This window comes from Felis catus, chromosome B4 (genome assembly GCF_018350175.1).
Source record: "Felis catus isolate Fca126 chromosome B4, F.catus_Fca126_mat1.0, whole genome shotgun sequence".
Lineage (NCBI taxonomy): Eukaryota > Metazoa > Chordata > Mammalia > Carnivora > Felidae > Felis > Felis catus.
Window position 1 is genome coordinate 53,422,891 of NC_058374.1, and position 16,941 is coordinate 53,439,831.

Here is a 16,941-nt window from a genome sequence, read left to right on the forward strand (position 1 = left end):
AAACCAAGGTTTTACTGTACACACACACACCACACACACACACACACACACACACACACACACACACACATTTTCTTTATTCATCTGTTGATGGACACTTAGGTCATTTCTATGTCTTGGCTATTATAAAAATTCTTTAATGAACATGGGGTACAGATATCTTTTCAAAATAGCATTTTCATTTCCTTCAGATATATACCCAGAAGTGGGATTGCTATATCATATAGTAATTCTGTTTTTAGTTTTTTGAGGAACCTCCATTCTGTTTTCCATAGTGACTGTACCAATTTATATTTCCACCAATGGCACACTTTTCTCCACATCCTTGCCAGCACTTGTTACGTCTTATCTTTTGATACTAGCCATTCTAACAGGTGTGAGGTGATATCTCGTGGTTTTGATTTGCATTTCTGTGATGATTAATGTTAAGCATATTTTCATGTGCCTGTTGGCCATTTGAATATCTTCTTTGGAAAAATGTCTTTTCAAGCCCTTTGCCCACTTTAATTTATATTTATATTTATATTATTTATATTTATATTAATATGTATTTATTTTTTATTGGTTTCAGGAGTAGAATTTAGTGATTCATCACTTACATATAACATCCAGTGCCCTCCTTAATGCCCATCAGCCATTTAGCCCATCCTGCCACCCACCTCCCCTCCAGCAGCCCTCAGTTTGTTCTCTGTATTTAAGAGTCTCTTATGGTTTGCCTCCCTCTCTGTTTTTATCTTATTTTTCCTTCCCATCCCTTAAGTACATCTGTTTTGTTTCTTAAATTCCACATACAAGTGAAATCATGATATTTGTCTTTCTCTGACTGACTTATTTCACTTAGCATAATACACTCTAGCTCCAGCCACATCATTGCAAATCCTTTGCCTGCTTTGAGATCAGTTATTTGTTTCTATATTTTTGCAATTGAGTTGAATTCTTTATATATTTTGGATATTAACTCCTTATCAGATATATGGTTTATGAATATTTTCTCCCATATTTTAGGTTGCCTTTTCCATTTTGTTGATGATTTCTTTTGCCTTGTAGAAGCTTTTTAGTTTAGTTTAGTTAAGTCTCACTTGTTTATTTTTGCTTTTGTGGCTTGTGCTTTTGGTGTCATGTCCTAAACATTATTGCCAAGGACAATGCCAAGGAACTTTCCTCTATGTTTTCTCCTAGGAGTTTTATGATTTCAGGTCTTATATTTAAGTTTTTATTCCATTTCAAGTTAATTTTTATGAGCAGTGTAAGATAGGAGTTCAGTTTCATTCTTTTGCATGTGAATATCTAGTTTACTGAGTATCTTTTCTCCATTGGGTATTCTTGGCTCTCTTGTCAAATATTAGTTAACTGTATATGCATGCAGTTTTCTGGGCTTTTGATTCTACAGTGGTCTATGTGTCTATTTTTATGCTGATAACATACTTTTTTGATTTACTATAGCTTTGTAATATAGTTTGAAATTGGGAAATGTAATGTTTCCAGCATCATTCCTCTTTCTCGGGATTGCTTTGTCTATTCTGAGTTGCATGTGGTTCCATATGAATTTTAGGATTGTGTTTTCTTCCTCTGCAAAAAAAAAAAAAAAAGGTCCATTGGAACCTTAATAGGGATTGCATTGAATCTATAAATAGCTTTGGTTAGCATGGACATTTTAATAGTATCAATTCTTCCACTCTATGAACATGACTTATATTTTCTAGTTATTTGTATCTTCTTTAATTCCTTTCATCAAAGTTTTATAGTTTTCAGTGTAGACTTTTCACCTCCCTACTTATATTTACTCCTAAATATTTTACTGTTTTGATGTTATTGTAAATGGATTTTTTTCTTTATATCTTTTTCAGTAATTCATTGTTACTGTATAGAAACACAACTGATTTGGGGCCCAGTTGTGCATGGGTGGCCCAGTTGGTTAAGTGTCTGACTCTTGATCTCAGCTCAGGTCTTGATCTTAGGGTTGTGAGTTCAAGCCCTGCATTGCGTTCTGTGCTGGGCATGAAGCCAAGAAAGAAAGAAAGAAAGAAAGAAAGAAAGAAAGAAAGAAAGGAAGGAAGGAAGGAAGGAAGGAAGGAAGGAAGGAAGGAAGAAAGAAAGAAAGAAAGAAAGAAAGAAAGAAAGAAAGAAAGAAAGAAAGAAAGAAAGAGGGAGGGAGGGAGGGAGAGAGGAAGGAAGGAAGGAAGGAAGGAAGGAAGGAAGGAAGGAAGGAAGGAAGGAAGACACGACTGATTTTTGAGTCCTCCAGTATTACTGGGTTTACTAGTTCCTACAGTTTTTTTTGGTGTAGTCTTTATAATTCTATATGTAGAATTATATATATATGGAGAGAGAGAGAAGATAATGTCATCTGCAATAAAAATACTTTACTTTTTTCTTTCAATTTTGGTACCACTTATTTCTTTGTTTTGCCTAATTGCTCTGGTTAGGTCTTCCAGTATTATGGTGAATACAAGTATTGAGAGTAGGCACCTTTGTCTTATTCTTGAAAGTTTCAACCTTTCATCATTGAGTATGATGTTAGCTGTGGGCTTATCATATAAGAACTTTTGTTAAGGTACATTCCTTCTACACCCAATCTGTTAAGGTATTTGTTATGAAAAGATGTTGAATTTTGCCAAATTCATTTCCCACATTTATTAAGATAATTATATTATTTTTATTGTTCATTCTGTTAGTGTGATGTATCACATTTATTGATTTGCACGTGTTAAATCATCCTTCCATCCCAGGTATGAATCCCACTTGATCATGGCATATGATCTTTTTAATGTGCTATTGAATGTGGTTTGATAGTTTGAGGTTTTTTTTTTGAGAATTTTTGCATTAGTATTCACTAGGGATATTGGTTTATAGTTTTCTTATAGTGTTCTTATCTGGCTTTGGTATCAGCGTAGTGCTGACTTCATAAAATTAATTTGGGAGTGCTCCCTCTTCAACTGTTTGGAAGAATTTGAGAAGAATTAGCATTGATTCTTTAAATGTTTAGCAAAATTCACCAGTGAAACCATCTGATCCTTTGACTTTTTTTATTACTGGGTGGGGAGGATGCTTACTTTTCCAATTGTTTTATACATTATTGATCTGTTTAGATTTTCAGTTTCTCTCTGATTCATCAATAGGTTGTATGTTTCTAGAAATTTGTCCATTGCTTCTAGTTTGTGCCATTTTTTGTTGTGTGCAGTTGTTCATAGTAGCCTCCTATGAGTCATTGTATTTCTGTGCTTTCAGTTTTGACATCTCCCCTTACATTTATAACTTTATAAATTATTAATAAAATATAATTTCATGTGAGTTCTCTCTCCCTTTTTCTTGACTCTCGTTTTCTTTTTCTCTCCTCTTTCTAGCTAAAGTGTTGTCTATTTGATTTCTCTTTTCAAAGACCCAACTCTTAGTTTTGTTAGCCTCTTTTATTGTGTTCCTGTCCTCTATTTCATTCATTTCTGTTCTAATTTTATTATTTTCTGCCTTCTGCTAATTTTGGGCTTAGTTTGTTTTTCTTTCTCTAGTGTCCTGTGGTGTAAAGTTAGGTTGTTTATTTGAGATCTTTTCTTTTTTTCTTGATGTGTGCATGTGTTAATTGGTATAAAGTCTTTCACTTTGACAATTTAATCATAATGTGTCTTGGTATAGCCCTTTTGGGGTTCAACTTATTTGGGATCCTTTGGGCCTCATGAATCTGGACGTTCCTCTCTCTCCCCAAGTTTGGAAAGTTTTCCACCATTATTGCTTTAAATACACTTTCTGTCCCTTTCTCTTTCTTTTCTCCTTCTGGAATTCCCATAATGGATATATTGCTTTTAAAGTGGTATCCCAAAAGAGTATCAGAGACTTTCTTCACACTTTTATTCTTTTTGCTTCTCTCTGGATAATTTAAAATGACCTATTTCCTGGTTAATTATTTGTTTGTTCTTCTGTTTGGTTGATTCTGCTGTTGAAGCTGTCTATTGAATTCTTTCATGCAGCATTTATATTCTTCAGCCCTAAGATTTCTGTTTTTTGTTTGATTTGTGGCTCCTGTTTCTTTGTTGAACTTCTCATATTATTTGTGCATTTTCCTTCTTAATTTTATTTAGTTGTCTGTGTTTTCACTGAACTTCTTTTAGAGGACTGTTCTGAAGTCTTAGACATTTTATAGATCTTTGTTTTTTTAGGGTCTATTATTGGAGCTTTATTACTTTTCTTTGGTGATATCATGTTTACCTGATGCTCTGTGATCCTTAATTTCTTGCCTTGGTATCTGCTTATTTGAGTAACTTGTCTCTGCTTCTAGACTTTACTGGTTCACTTTGGTGGGGAAAGGCCTTCACCAGTGAGCTCAGCTTGGAGTATTGAATAGGTCAGCTGGTACTATCCTTGGGCAGGCAGGGCTTGCTATTAGGGTCTTTATTTGGATAAGGCTAGTGGCCATGTTCTGAGGTTGGGGTGGGAGTGCAACAGGCTGGACTCTATGTTTAAGCAATGCCACTGAGTGGGATCCCTCACTGGGCAGGGCTGCTGGCTATACTCTGTAGTCAGGTGGGGCTGCCAGCAGGATTCCTCAATCACTTCTGATCATGTGAGGTCACAGCCTGTGTTCCCTAACATACTAGTGTCCCTGGTTGGACTCCACAATTGGCCAGGTCTATGGGGTGGGCTTAACAATTGCTCCTGGTCATGTGGGTTTTCATGCTATGTTCCCCAACCAGCTGGTGCTATTGGCTAGACTCCGTGTTCAGGCAGGGCCTCAGGCAGAGCTTCACAATTGGATGAAGCCTCGGGTTGTGCCCTGTGATCAGGCAGGGCTCTAAGTTGTGTCCTGAAGTTGGGCAGGGGCACAAATTGAACTTTTCTCCCAGGTAAGCCACTAGCAAGTCTCCACTGTATGGCAAGGTTCTTAGGTTCTTAGGTCAAGTGGGGGCTCCAGATGTGTCCCACAGTTGGATGGGGATAGAGACTGTGCTCTGTGGTTAGGTAGAGTTGTTTTCCATGTTCCTTATCAGTGGGGCTGCAGGCTATACTATGCAATTGGGCAAGGTCACCAGCTGAGCTCCCTGCATTGGTGAGCCTACTGGCTATGTTCAGCAATCAGTCAGGGCCACACATTGGGTTCTGCAGCTTGCTAGGGTCATTGTTTAGGCTCCTTGGTTATGCAAGGCCAGAGACTATACTTAGCAGTTGGATAGGGCTGCTGCCTTGGGTCCCCACCCAAGCATGGCTGAATATGGCTCCATGGTTGCCTGGGTTCTTTGGTTGAGTTTCCTGGTCAGGCAGGACTGAAGGCAGTGGGGTATGCCTTCTAATTTGCTTCCTTGCCCAGGCTGGGTCATAGAATGGGCTCTACTGCCCATAGAGCTCATTGGCTGAGGACTCAAATTAGGCAGAACAGCCAACTGAGCTCCCTGACAGCATGGGGCAAAGCCCCTAGCTAGGATCAGCTCAAGCTCCACTGTAAGCAAAAATGTGTTCCACCATGATCTGAGTGTTGGTTGCTATAAGCTCTGGCCAGCTTTTCTGTGTCTGTCTGATCCCCAGTGGTCAAGCCCCACAAACTCTCCCAGTGATCCCCTTGAGGCAAGATTCAAGTGGGCCTCACAGGATGTGTCCGAGAATGCTGTGGGGATTTGATGTCCACCTTGCACTCTTTTTACTCACTAGATAAATTGAAGGCCAGGGCATCCTCTCAGTAAGGCACTGTGCTGGCCTTGGGGAGGGGTGATGTGGTCCATGGTGAGTACTTTATTTTTTATTTTTTATGTTTTCTCAGGGTGGGTACTTTGTCTCACCTCCCAATTCTGGGATTTTCACAGTGGTATCTTGTTTATGGATGGTTGCTAGTTGTTCTTGTGAAGGGGACTGAAGTCGGGAACAACCTATGTTGCTATCTTATTGATATCACTCCCTGATTCTATGTTGAAATGATATTTTGAAAAATTGGTTAAATAAAATATTTTATTAAGATTAACTTCACTTGGTTTTACTTGTTTTAAAGTCTTTTTTTTTCCTTTTTATTTTTTAAATGTGGCCACTAGAGAAATTTAAATAACATATGTGTTGAACATTTTATTTTTATTGGACAGCACAAATTTAGAGCAGTAGTTGGCAAACCTTTTCTGTAAAAGGGCCAGATGAATGTTTTAGGCTTTGTGGGCTTTAGGATCTCTGTTGCAACTACTCAACTCTCTCTGCAGTGTAAAGCAGGCAGAAATAAGATAAAAATAAAAGAGCACGGCTTTGTTCCAAAACAACCTTGTTTATAAAAACTAGTGTCAGGCTGGATTTGGCCTGCAGGCTAAATTTTGTGATACTCTGTTTAGATCATTAACATTTAATGTAATTATTAGTATGGTTGGATTTCAGTGTACCTTTTATTTTGGTATGTGTTTGTTCTTTCAGGGTTTTGTTCCTTTTCTCCTTTTTTTTGCCTTTTCTTGGATTATTTGAATTTTTTGTTTAATATTCCATTTTATTTTATATCTTGGGTTTTTGGTTCTAATTTTATGTTATTTTTTAGTGGTTGTTATAAAGATTACAATACACATATTTAAACTTTCAAACACAGCTAGAGTTAAAAAAACTTATCTTAGATCATTTGATGCTATCCCATAAGTACTTGAGGTTCTGTTATTTTTTTTTAATCTTTTTTTTCCCCTCTCTGTTCTTCGTTTGGATAATTTTTATTGGTATGTTTGCAAGTTCACTGACTTCTTTGTAAACTTCATTCTGCTCTTGAAGCCATCCATCGGAATTTTTATTTCAAGTATTTTATTTTTAAGTTCCTAAATTTTCACTTTTTCCCTTTTTTATAGGGTGTATTTCTTTGTTGTGATTTTCTATCTTTTCCTGCGTTTTGTATTTTCCTATACTACATTGGACATAGTTATTAGAGCTGCTTTTCCTTGCTAATGGGTCTTTGTATGTCAAGTAATTTGGATATTATCTGGAACATTGTGAATATGATATGTGCATATTCTAGGTGCTGTCATACTCCTCTGGAGAATGTTGCTTTTCTTTTAGCGGGCAATCTTCCCAAGTAGTTGCACACTGTCAGCTTTGGCTCATCTTTTGTGACAAGCGTTTTCTACTCTGTTCAGTTTTCGAAGGCTTCGCTTGGGTCTATGTGCAGATGTGGTTCAAAATGTAGGGTAAGATTTGTGCGGATTTATACACAGTATTAGGAGAAACCCTTCTGTGGCTCTGTCTCTTCTATTCTCCTGACTGCTGGGGCTTCTTTTTAGGAGCTCCTTTTTGCAAAAAGAGATGTTGGGGTTTCTCTTCAAAAAAATTTTTGTTTTAATGTTTATTTTTGAGAGAGAGAGAGAAGGGGGGGGGAGAGAGAGAGAGAGAGAGAGAGAGAGGGAGAGAGAGTCAGAGCGTGAGCGGGGGAGGGGCAGAGGGAGATGGAGACACAGAATCTGAAGCAGGCTCCAGGCTCCAGGTTCTGAGCTGTCTGCCCAGAGCTTGATGCAGGGCTCGAACTCATGAATGGCAAGATCATGACTGGAGCTGAAGTCAGACACTTAACCAACTGAGCCACACAAGTACCCCAAGATGTTGGGGTTTCTGAGTTTTAGATGTCTGCACTGTGCTACTCTCCAACAGGGGCCCAACCTTAGAGAAAAAAAATAAGACAAAAATTAAGTGAAATTTACCCCAGTGTGGATTGCCTCTCCAAGTGTTGACTCCCCTGCCTTTATGTTTGAGAGTCCTTAAATAGTTTATTTTTTTCCAGAGTTTTTAGTCGTAATCAGTAAAAGGGATGGGCTGTAAGACACTTGCACTGCCATCATAGAACCTACATCACCTTTCTTACGATTGTTTGGTTTTCTTCCCTTTTGTTTTATCAATCTTTATGTATTTCCATGTCATAGATGTCCTTTTGCGAAAAACAAACTGTTGTTTAGATTTACTTGGAAAGTTTTGTCACTTAGCTATAGAACTAAGTCTGTTTACCTTTAATGTAATTATGTGTTTGAATTTACATCTACCATTTTACTTTCTACTTTTTACTCTTCTAAACTGTTCTTGATTCTTTACTTTCTCTCTTCTTTTAGATTGATTGATTTTTATATTTCCATTTCCCTCCTAATTCAGAAATTATTTATTCAGTTTCTATTCATTTAACATTACACATGAAGTTATAAGAGTATGTTTAAATATTAAATCTACCATTAACTGGTACTTTTACTATCCTTTTGGACAATACAAATAATTTTAAGTCCCCATTTTTATTGGTTTATGAAATTCATATACCTTTATTTTATTTATACCTTTTCTTTTTCTCTGTAATCTTTTATGCATCCTGATTTTTCATCAGAAATAATTTTTATTGTGAATGAAGAACATTGATTGGGATTTTCTATGGGTGGCAAACTCCATTTTTTCTTGTCTTATAACTTCCCTTATTTCTTTTTTTTTTTTTAATTTTTAATGTTTATTATTTTTGAGAGAGACAGAGTGCACATGGGGGAGGTCAGAGAAGAAAAGAAACACAGTCCAAAGCAGGCTCCAGGTTCTGTGCTATCAGCACAGAGCCCAACATAGGGCTTAAACCTATGAATCGTGAGTTCATGACCTGATCCAAAGTTAAACCCTCAACCAACTGAGCCACCCAGGCGCCCTGTCCCTTCTTTTTTATCTTTAAAGTATCCTTTTCCTAAGTATACAATTCAAGGTTGGAAATTATTTTCTTCATCTCATTAACAATGTCATTGTAGCTTCCTCTGTTGCCATTGAGAAGTCAGCTGTGAGTCTTTCTGTGGCCTTTTTGAAAGCAGTCTATCTTTATTTCTTCTGACTCCATTTAATATCTTCTTCTTATTTTGGTTTTTAAATTCCACATGAAGGTATGTAAATATAGACTTATCTTTAATTATTGTTTGGCATTCACTGAGTTTTTTGAATGTGTGGATTTATATCTTTAATATTTCATGTGTAATTTGATTTACTATTTAATGAAATAAATAGTATTTCATAGCTAATTGCTATTTCCAATCCACAAAATTTCATGTTATGTTTTTCAGTTAATGAATTCTTATTCAGTTTTTTTCTCATATCTGCCATGTCACAGTTTATACTTTCTATTCCCCTACAAAAAACTGTTAATTTTTGTTGACTTTTGCAGGCATTTTAAATACAATTATTTTATCATTTGAGGTTGATGATTCCAATAAGTCATATTTTTTGTTTTGCTTCTTTTTTGGGTGGTGTCTAATTGTTTATTTTGTCTGTTGGCTTTCATTCATGGTCTTATCTTTCCTTGTGTTCCTGATTTTATTTGACTTTGTGATATTATATTAAAATTGTTTTACTAATCATAAGGAAATGCAGTTCAAAACCACAAGGAGGCCTCCCCTCATACTTGTTAGAATCGTCACTATCAAGAAGATAAGCAATAGCAAGTGTTGGTGAAGATGTGGATAAAAAGGGAACATTTGTGCGCCATTGGTTGGAATGTAAATTGTTTCAACCGCTATGGAAAACTGGAGCCTGCTCAACAATTTAAAACTAAAAATACCATATGAACCAGCAATCTTACTACTGGATATTTATCTGAAGAAAATGAAAACACTAATTTAAAAAGATATATGCACCCCCATGTTTATTGTGGCATTATTTACAAAAGCCAAAACACAGAAATAACAAATGTACATTGATGGGTGAATGGATAAAGAAGCTGGTATTTTCATAGCAATGGAACATTATTCAGCTATAAAATAATGAAATCTGGCCATTTGCAACAACATGGATAGAACTTGAGGACTTTATGCCAAATGAAATAAATCAGATAGAATAAGATAAATACTGTATGATCTCATATATGGAGTCTAAAAAAAAAAAAAGAAAGAAAAAAATGAACTGATAGATACAGAGGGCAGATTTGTGGTAGCCTGAGGTGGGGTGTGAGGGAATGAGTAAAGGGGGTCAAAATATACAAATTTCCAATTATAAAATGGGTAAATCATGGGATGTATAGTGATGTACAGTATAGTGATGACACTTAATACTCCACTGCATATTTGAAAGTAGCTAGGTGAGTGGATTTTGAAAGTTCTTATCACAAGAAAAAAATTATAAAAAAACATTATTTGGAAAATATTTCTTATGTCTTTTATATATCATCTTTCATAGAGGATTTTCTGTTGCTTTTTCTAGGCATATGGGGTCCTGCCAGTCCAGAACCACTTTAAATGAAGTTTGAAATTTCAGCATCCCTACAGATGGTGCAATGTTGAGCCACATGTTCAAAAGAGGGCTTGCTAGCCTCCAGCTTATCTTCTAGGTATAGCTCTTTGTAGTAGGTTAATTATTTAAAAAAATTATTAATGTTTATTGTGAGAGAGACAGACAGACAGAAAGACAGACAGAGCATGAACAGGGGGAGGTGCTGAGAGAAAGGGAGACACAGAATCAGAAGCAGACTCCAGGCTCTGAGCTGTCAGTGCAGAGCCCGACACCAGGCTTGAACCCATGAACCGTGAGATCATGACCTGAGCCAAAGTCAGAAGCTTAACCAACTGAGCCACCCAGGTGCCCCTGCAGTGGGTAAATTATTAATGTTTCTTCTCCTAAAAAGTTCCTGATTTTGAGTTCTATTTCTCCAGTCCCACAAGACCACCAAAAGCACTGCTAAGCCTTTCAACTACTCCTGCAGGAATGGTCTATAATACTCTTAGGGTAAGTATGCTTTGAGTACCTTAGCTTATATGTCTGACTACTTGTTTTCTACCGTATCTTGTTCCAACAAATTCTGGAGTATCTTGTGAGCAATTTAATATCTTTGAGAAGAATCTTGTCTGTAGTCTTATGTTTATCATCCATACTCAGGTTTACGTATCACTTCATTTGGCCACATTTTTTCTTCATCTTCAAGTTAAGAATTACATTAATAACTCTAAAACATGTGACAAAACTGAGAGTGTTAAGGAAATATGGTGATAGTGGTATCAGTATCCAAGTTCACAAGACTTTTTTAATGACAAAGCTTCACAAACATCTTAATCATGCGCATCTGTTTCCCATAAGAATCATGAGATTTCCTCCTAGGAATTATTGAACATGTCAATCATAATTTAGAATTTATGCAAAAAAAAACCCAAAAAACAAAAAAAAACAACACTGAGATACCGAAATGTGAAGTTGCTTAAGGAAAGCAGTGAGTAAATATTTGCGCTACACGATCACATATAGTTATCAGTATCTACATTTGGGATTTTAGGCATTCTTGTGAGCTCTTCGTGAAAGTTTTTAGATCGTTGCACGGTATAGTTTTAGACATTTGAATGAGTTCTCATTTTGTTTTGTTTTTAAATGTTTATTTATGTTGAGAAAGAGGTAGAGAGCAAATAGGGGAGAGGCAGAGAGAGAGAGGAGCAGGCTCCACGCTGTCAGCACAGAGCCTGATGCAGGGCTTGAACTCGCAAACTGTGAGATCATGACTTGAGCTGAAACCAAGAATCAGACACTTAATTGACTGAGCCACCCAGAGCTCCTGAGTTCTCTTTTTGAATTAAATGTATTCTTCCATTCAAAAAGAGCTCAAATGTAAGATTTTATCCTATATTTTAAAGAAATTTAAATTTTTGTCATAGTAGCTACAGATGAAGTAAATGGAATTTTGAGAGAAATGTCTACTATCTACTTCTACTGGGCAAAATACTGTGGTGCTACCTGGACAAAGAAAACCAGGAGGCTGCTTACCATAATAACAAGTCAGGATCAAGGTAAGAGATTAAACCTACCACTGTTTTTGAATATCACATATGATAAAGTCCAAAGGTGCTGTCTCTTTTAGCAATGCCTTAGCACAAGATTGTCTCACATGGAAGTATATTGTAAATGTTACATGATTCCCAATATAGCACCAGGCTGCAGTCCTGGAAAAGCTTCTATTTATATCTCTTAGAAACAGCTTTTATCAGGAAGTGTTTTGCCCTCCTGACCAGCCCTCTCATAACCTTCCCGAGAGCGCCTTCTCTAAAGTGACACAGGGACCTAGGGTTTACTTTGTTAAAATAAAATGCATGATAGAATGATTAAAAAATATATAGAGAGGACATAAGGATAAGGTGGTATGATTGTCAGCCATCATAGAATCCTAAACTGAGAAATCTGAACCAAGATACCACATTCATTTAAAATAAATCTTCTGCAGGGATGCCTAGGTGGCTCAGTTGGTTGAGTGTCTGACTTGGGCTCGGGTCATGATCTTGCAGTTTGTGAGTTCAAGCCCTGTGTTGGGCTCTGTGCTGACAGCTTAGACCCTGGGGCCTGTTTCTGATTCTGTGTCTCCCCCCTGGGCCCCCCTCCCCATTCACGCTCTGTCTCTCTCTCTCTCTCTCTCAAAAATAAACATTAATTTTCTTTTTTTTAATAAATCTTACACTGCAGTGGGCTCTTGAGAGTATTGAGTCTTGAGTTTTTCTTGCTTGGTGTTGGTCAGCTCCTTTAAATTTTGCCTATTGATTCTCTTAAATGAAACTAAGTCTGCTGCTTATAAGGATACTTTAGTTCCAAATAAGGCATGTCTTGACTTAACCCCAGTAAGAAAAGGAAAAAACAAAACAAAACACACCACACTGCACTTTTATGGCATTTAGTTGGCCCTATTGGGCTTAAATAGAATAAGAGCTATCAGTCAAAACCTGCTGGTTCCTGATAACCATAATTTTACAAGGGGCGTAAGCAGAACTTATTTAAGAGATGCAGTCGCACCAATATTTGTTCCTGACTTTTTTTCTTTGTACTGGTCTGTATTTTCCTTTCTTTGAGAATGAATGGTTTAAGAATCACGAGTCTCTTTGATTTGGGGATGACTTAAATGGGGTGTGATGGAGTATCTAAAATCTTGGAATTTTTGTTTCATCAAAAATGTTTGAGATGAAGCATTTAAAATATGTTAAAAGGCAAACATGAAACACAGAATAGAAATATCCCTGCAGGTTTTTATTAACTCAGCATGATTAAACACTAAGCAAGGAAAAAGATACCAAGGGAATGAAGAGTTAAATTCTGAGTCTAGTTGGAATTGAATGTGCACGTGCTAGAGATTTCCAGGGAAGCATGTGTGCCTTATGCATGAAAAACAGTTGGGAAGAGGGGCTCAATAAGAGAAACCAGTTGGGAAGAAAGGTTACATGATGTATGAGCTAGTGAAATTTCAGCATGGAGAAAGTGCATAGCCATTCTTAATAATCAAGTAAAATTATCCTCAGGCCAAAGTAAACTCTCTAAGGTCTAGAGAGAGTGGATCAGTGTGACACCTTTATTTTTTACTCCCTGTTCATCATTTTGCCTTAGTTATCTAATTTGACTATAACCTTAGTATTTAACATTGAATTAAGGACTTCCCATGTTTCTGGCATGCTTTAATGTATCAACTCTTTAAATCTTCTTAACAAACCTATGAAGCAGAAAACTATTTTACAGATGAGGAAACTAAAACATATGAGAGGTGAGGTTCTTTGAGCAAGATCAAACGGCTGTAAGTGGTAACCTAGCTACAGTGTCTGTTCCTTCACCACTTACATCAGACTCCTGGCTACATACCTTACTTAGCCCAGTGACTGTGAGACCATGTAGGGTCACTTGTAACATTTGTATAATTGCTCAGAATCTCTAGGACAGAGACCGTTTTGGCCTTAGTGAGCTGAATCTCACGTGCCTTTATGTTTTCTGACGTAAAAAATAACAAAGACTCCCTTCATGTTCCATTTTAAGGGGAAAAAAACATTTTGTAGACAACTATAAAACATTTCATATACTTCTATGTTCCTGGTACTATTTGAAACATTTGACATTTACTCCTTGGAGGTATTTGATGTTAGTAATATTATTTCTATGTTAATGAAATTCAGTGCAGACCTGGTATTTAAACCTAGTTTGTTTTTTATTTCAAAGCAAGCATTCTCTTGCAAATTGTTACAAAGAAAATTTAAGGTTATTTTGGTTATAAATGACAGGATGTTTTTAATTTTGAATACCTCTAGGAGAAGCTATCCAAATAAATCTATATCTGGAGGTGGAATCTGACTACTGGCCAGTCTGAGGAAATTCCCAGCTGATAGGCTGATGAGCCACTTATGTAAAGATGGAAGAACTATCATGAGATTCTTATAGGAATGCTATTCCCATATCTTCCTCTATCCTAAGAAAAAACCCAAGAGGGTAGACCATTCTGCATTTAAACTCAAAAGGTAAGGAACTTCTGCCTTTTGGTATTGGTGGCATTTCTGATAATATTATTCTCTCGGTGAAAGGAATCTCATAGGAGACCATAGTGGCAATCTTAATTTTGCTCAGAAATGTACAATAATACACACAGAAGCACTAAGATAGCAAGAAAAGAATACCTCAGGTGGTTTTCAGAGAATAACTCAGGTGGTTTTCAGAAGAAGATTATTTGAAAACAGAAGTCAATGCACTTGACCTCTAAGCATGCTGTTCTCTGGAAATTGGTTGGACAGAAATGAGGAACAACTCTGTGATGAAAGAGAGTGGTATGAATTGTATCGGGTTGATTTAGTGGCAGCCGCTCAACTCTTACACAAATGGAGCAAAAATGGAAGTAAAAATAGAGTTGCTAGAGCCCTGAAGGCAAAACTGATTATGAGGCAAAACTGTTGGCTTCTTCATATCCTATTTGTTGCCAAGCTCATAGTTAGAGACTTTCTGGATGGGCGACTGGCCCTATCTATCAACAGATTCCTAGCATTATGTTGGGATCACAGGCCAAGTTGTGATAGAGCCACTGTGTTCTTGCCTTCTCAGCAGATAAAGAGGTGCAAAGGCAGTAGGGAAATCTTAGAACTAATTGTATTTTGTCTCTTCAATATAAGTGGCATCATCAGAAGACAAGGACAGTAGCAGTTACTATACAGTACCGTCTACCTCATGAAGTTCCCCAAGGTCCCTAGGTGTGCCATGTGGTAGGCATTTTAGTGTGTGTGAAAATGTTGATTGTTGAAACGTTTCATAATGGTGTGACTAGTTGTAAACAAATTGATGTTTTTCTACACTTCCTGTTAACTGTAATCAATAAAATCCAAACCAACAAGGTCCATTTTTATCCTATTCTCTGCCAGCTTGGTTAGGACAGAGCCAGGGGCCTAGAAGAAACTTTAATGTATATGTTAAAAGGCTATAAATCAGTAACGACATGACCTTCTGCAGACTGCTACATTGGAATGATTGTTTATATTCCAAGTTACCTTTCATTGAACAGGCATATTGATTAGGTACCATGAAGCAGTAATTGTGCTGGGATTATTAATAAATGATTAAGACTCACAATCTTTCAGGAAGCTGTGTTCTAGTGGAACAGATAAAAACAAGTAACTTGGACACAAGTTCTAAGGCAGCACAGAGTTGGTGAACTCAGTCCAGGCTGGATATCAGGGAAGGAAAAGACATCTGAACATGTCTTGAAGAATGCTAGGCTGACAGTGAAGGGGAAAATGGTATTCAAGGTACAAGGAAGAGGTGAGAAAATGTACAAAGTTTGAAAGAGCCTGATGTATACAGGGAATCTTAAGCAGTTTGGTATTTCTTTATTACAAAATACAAAAGCAGAAACAGGTGAAAATATTGTAGTCAGAGAGAGATGTGAAGAATATGCATTGGACGACAGTTTTGCCATACTAAAAAGTTTAAATTTCAGTTTTTTGAAGTCATAAGAAACCATTAAAGGGTTTTAAATACTGTGGCCAACATTTCAAGGTTTGTGATTTCAATTTGTGGGCCTCTCTAGTTGCCTTGGAGAATGTATTTGAGAGGACAAGACTCTGACTAAGCAAGAAATAGAAAAACAAAGCAGCTCAGAACTCTAAATGGTATATTGGCTAATATGACACAGAACTCCCCATACCAAGTGGCTCATCTTAAGATGATAGCTAGCATTCCATCTTTCATGTGGTTGAGGTTTGAGCATTGCCCAAAGATTCCTGTCAGCTTCCTGAATTACTCATGAATCCTATCTGCTTTTCATTAGTTGGCACATATAAATGGCCAGCGATAAGGTGCTAAAACTTAGCCAGTCTGCTGACAGAAATGGTGGCCACACCAAACTCTTATTTGGTCCCCATTCATGTGAGTATCTATGTCTCTGCTCACATTGCTTTCTCTACCTGAGTGTTCTTTTTCCATTGTCTGCTTACTAAACTACACTAACATTCCACATCTAAACCTTTTGTGACATTCCTTCCCTTAAGCTTTCATCTTCCTCCCTCAACAATTCTCTTCCTTGTGCCACGTGTCTACCTGTAAGTATTAATTTAAGTTGTAATGTTACCTCTTAATGATTCCTCGTTAAGGGTCAGGCGCAATGCAAAATACTTTTCACAGACATCTGATCTTATAATAACCCTACAATTTACCCCAGATAACAGATGGAAGGATTGAGAATTTCACAGACATAATGTAACTTGCTCAAGATCTGGTTAGAAAGTGGTTAGAAAGTGAAGAACAAGGTTTGAATCTTGGTACGTCGACCTTTGACATTTATATGGTTTCATTAATGTCAAACTGTTCTATTTCTCTCTCATCTTCTATAATGCAAGAAATTTCATCTGCCCCCATGATGCCTGGCAAGTAAATAGTGGGTGTTCAAAAACTAATGTTTAAATGAATGAATATTTAGAACAATACCACAGTGCCAGATAAGTTCTTCAGTACCTAGAATTCCCATAAATGAAATGGGGCAACACAGTGTCAAATCAGCTCTTTTAAGAATATACTGAAGCGTAATGTCTTCTAAGTCCATTAGTGTTGTTACAAATGGCAAGATTTCTTTCTTTTGTAAGGCTAACTAATACATTATTGTATGTATGTTATCACATTTTCTTTATCCATTTATCTGTCAGTGGACATTTGGGTTGTTTTCATATCTTGGCTATTGTGAATAATGCTACAGTCAATATGGAAGTGCAGATATCTCTTTGAGATCACAATTTAAATTCTTTTGAATAT

General features: G+C 36.8%; 1 protein-coding gene and 1 pseudogene across 1 annotated transcript in view; both read left to right on the plus strand.

Moving 5' to 3' along the window:
• Positions 1 to 16,941, plus strand: part of LOC101086819 — a 56,551-nt pseudogene that overhangs the window by 13,044 nt on the left and 26,566 nt on the right.
• The window catches only part of PDE3A (phosphodiesterase 3A), a 537,920-nt gene continuing 536,987 nt past the window's right edge, over positions 16,009 to 16,941 (plus strand). Inside the window, exon 1 of the mRNA XM_045061473.1 lies at positions 16,009 to 16,062. The gene's annotated coding sequence lies outside the window, so the exon portion shown is untranslated. The remainder of the gene's footprint in view (positions 16,063 to 16,941) is intronic.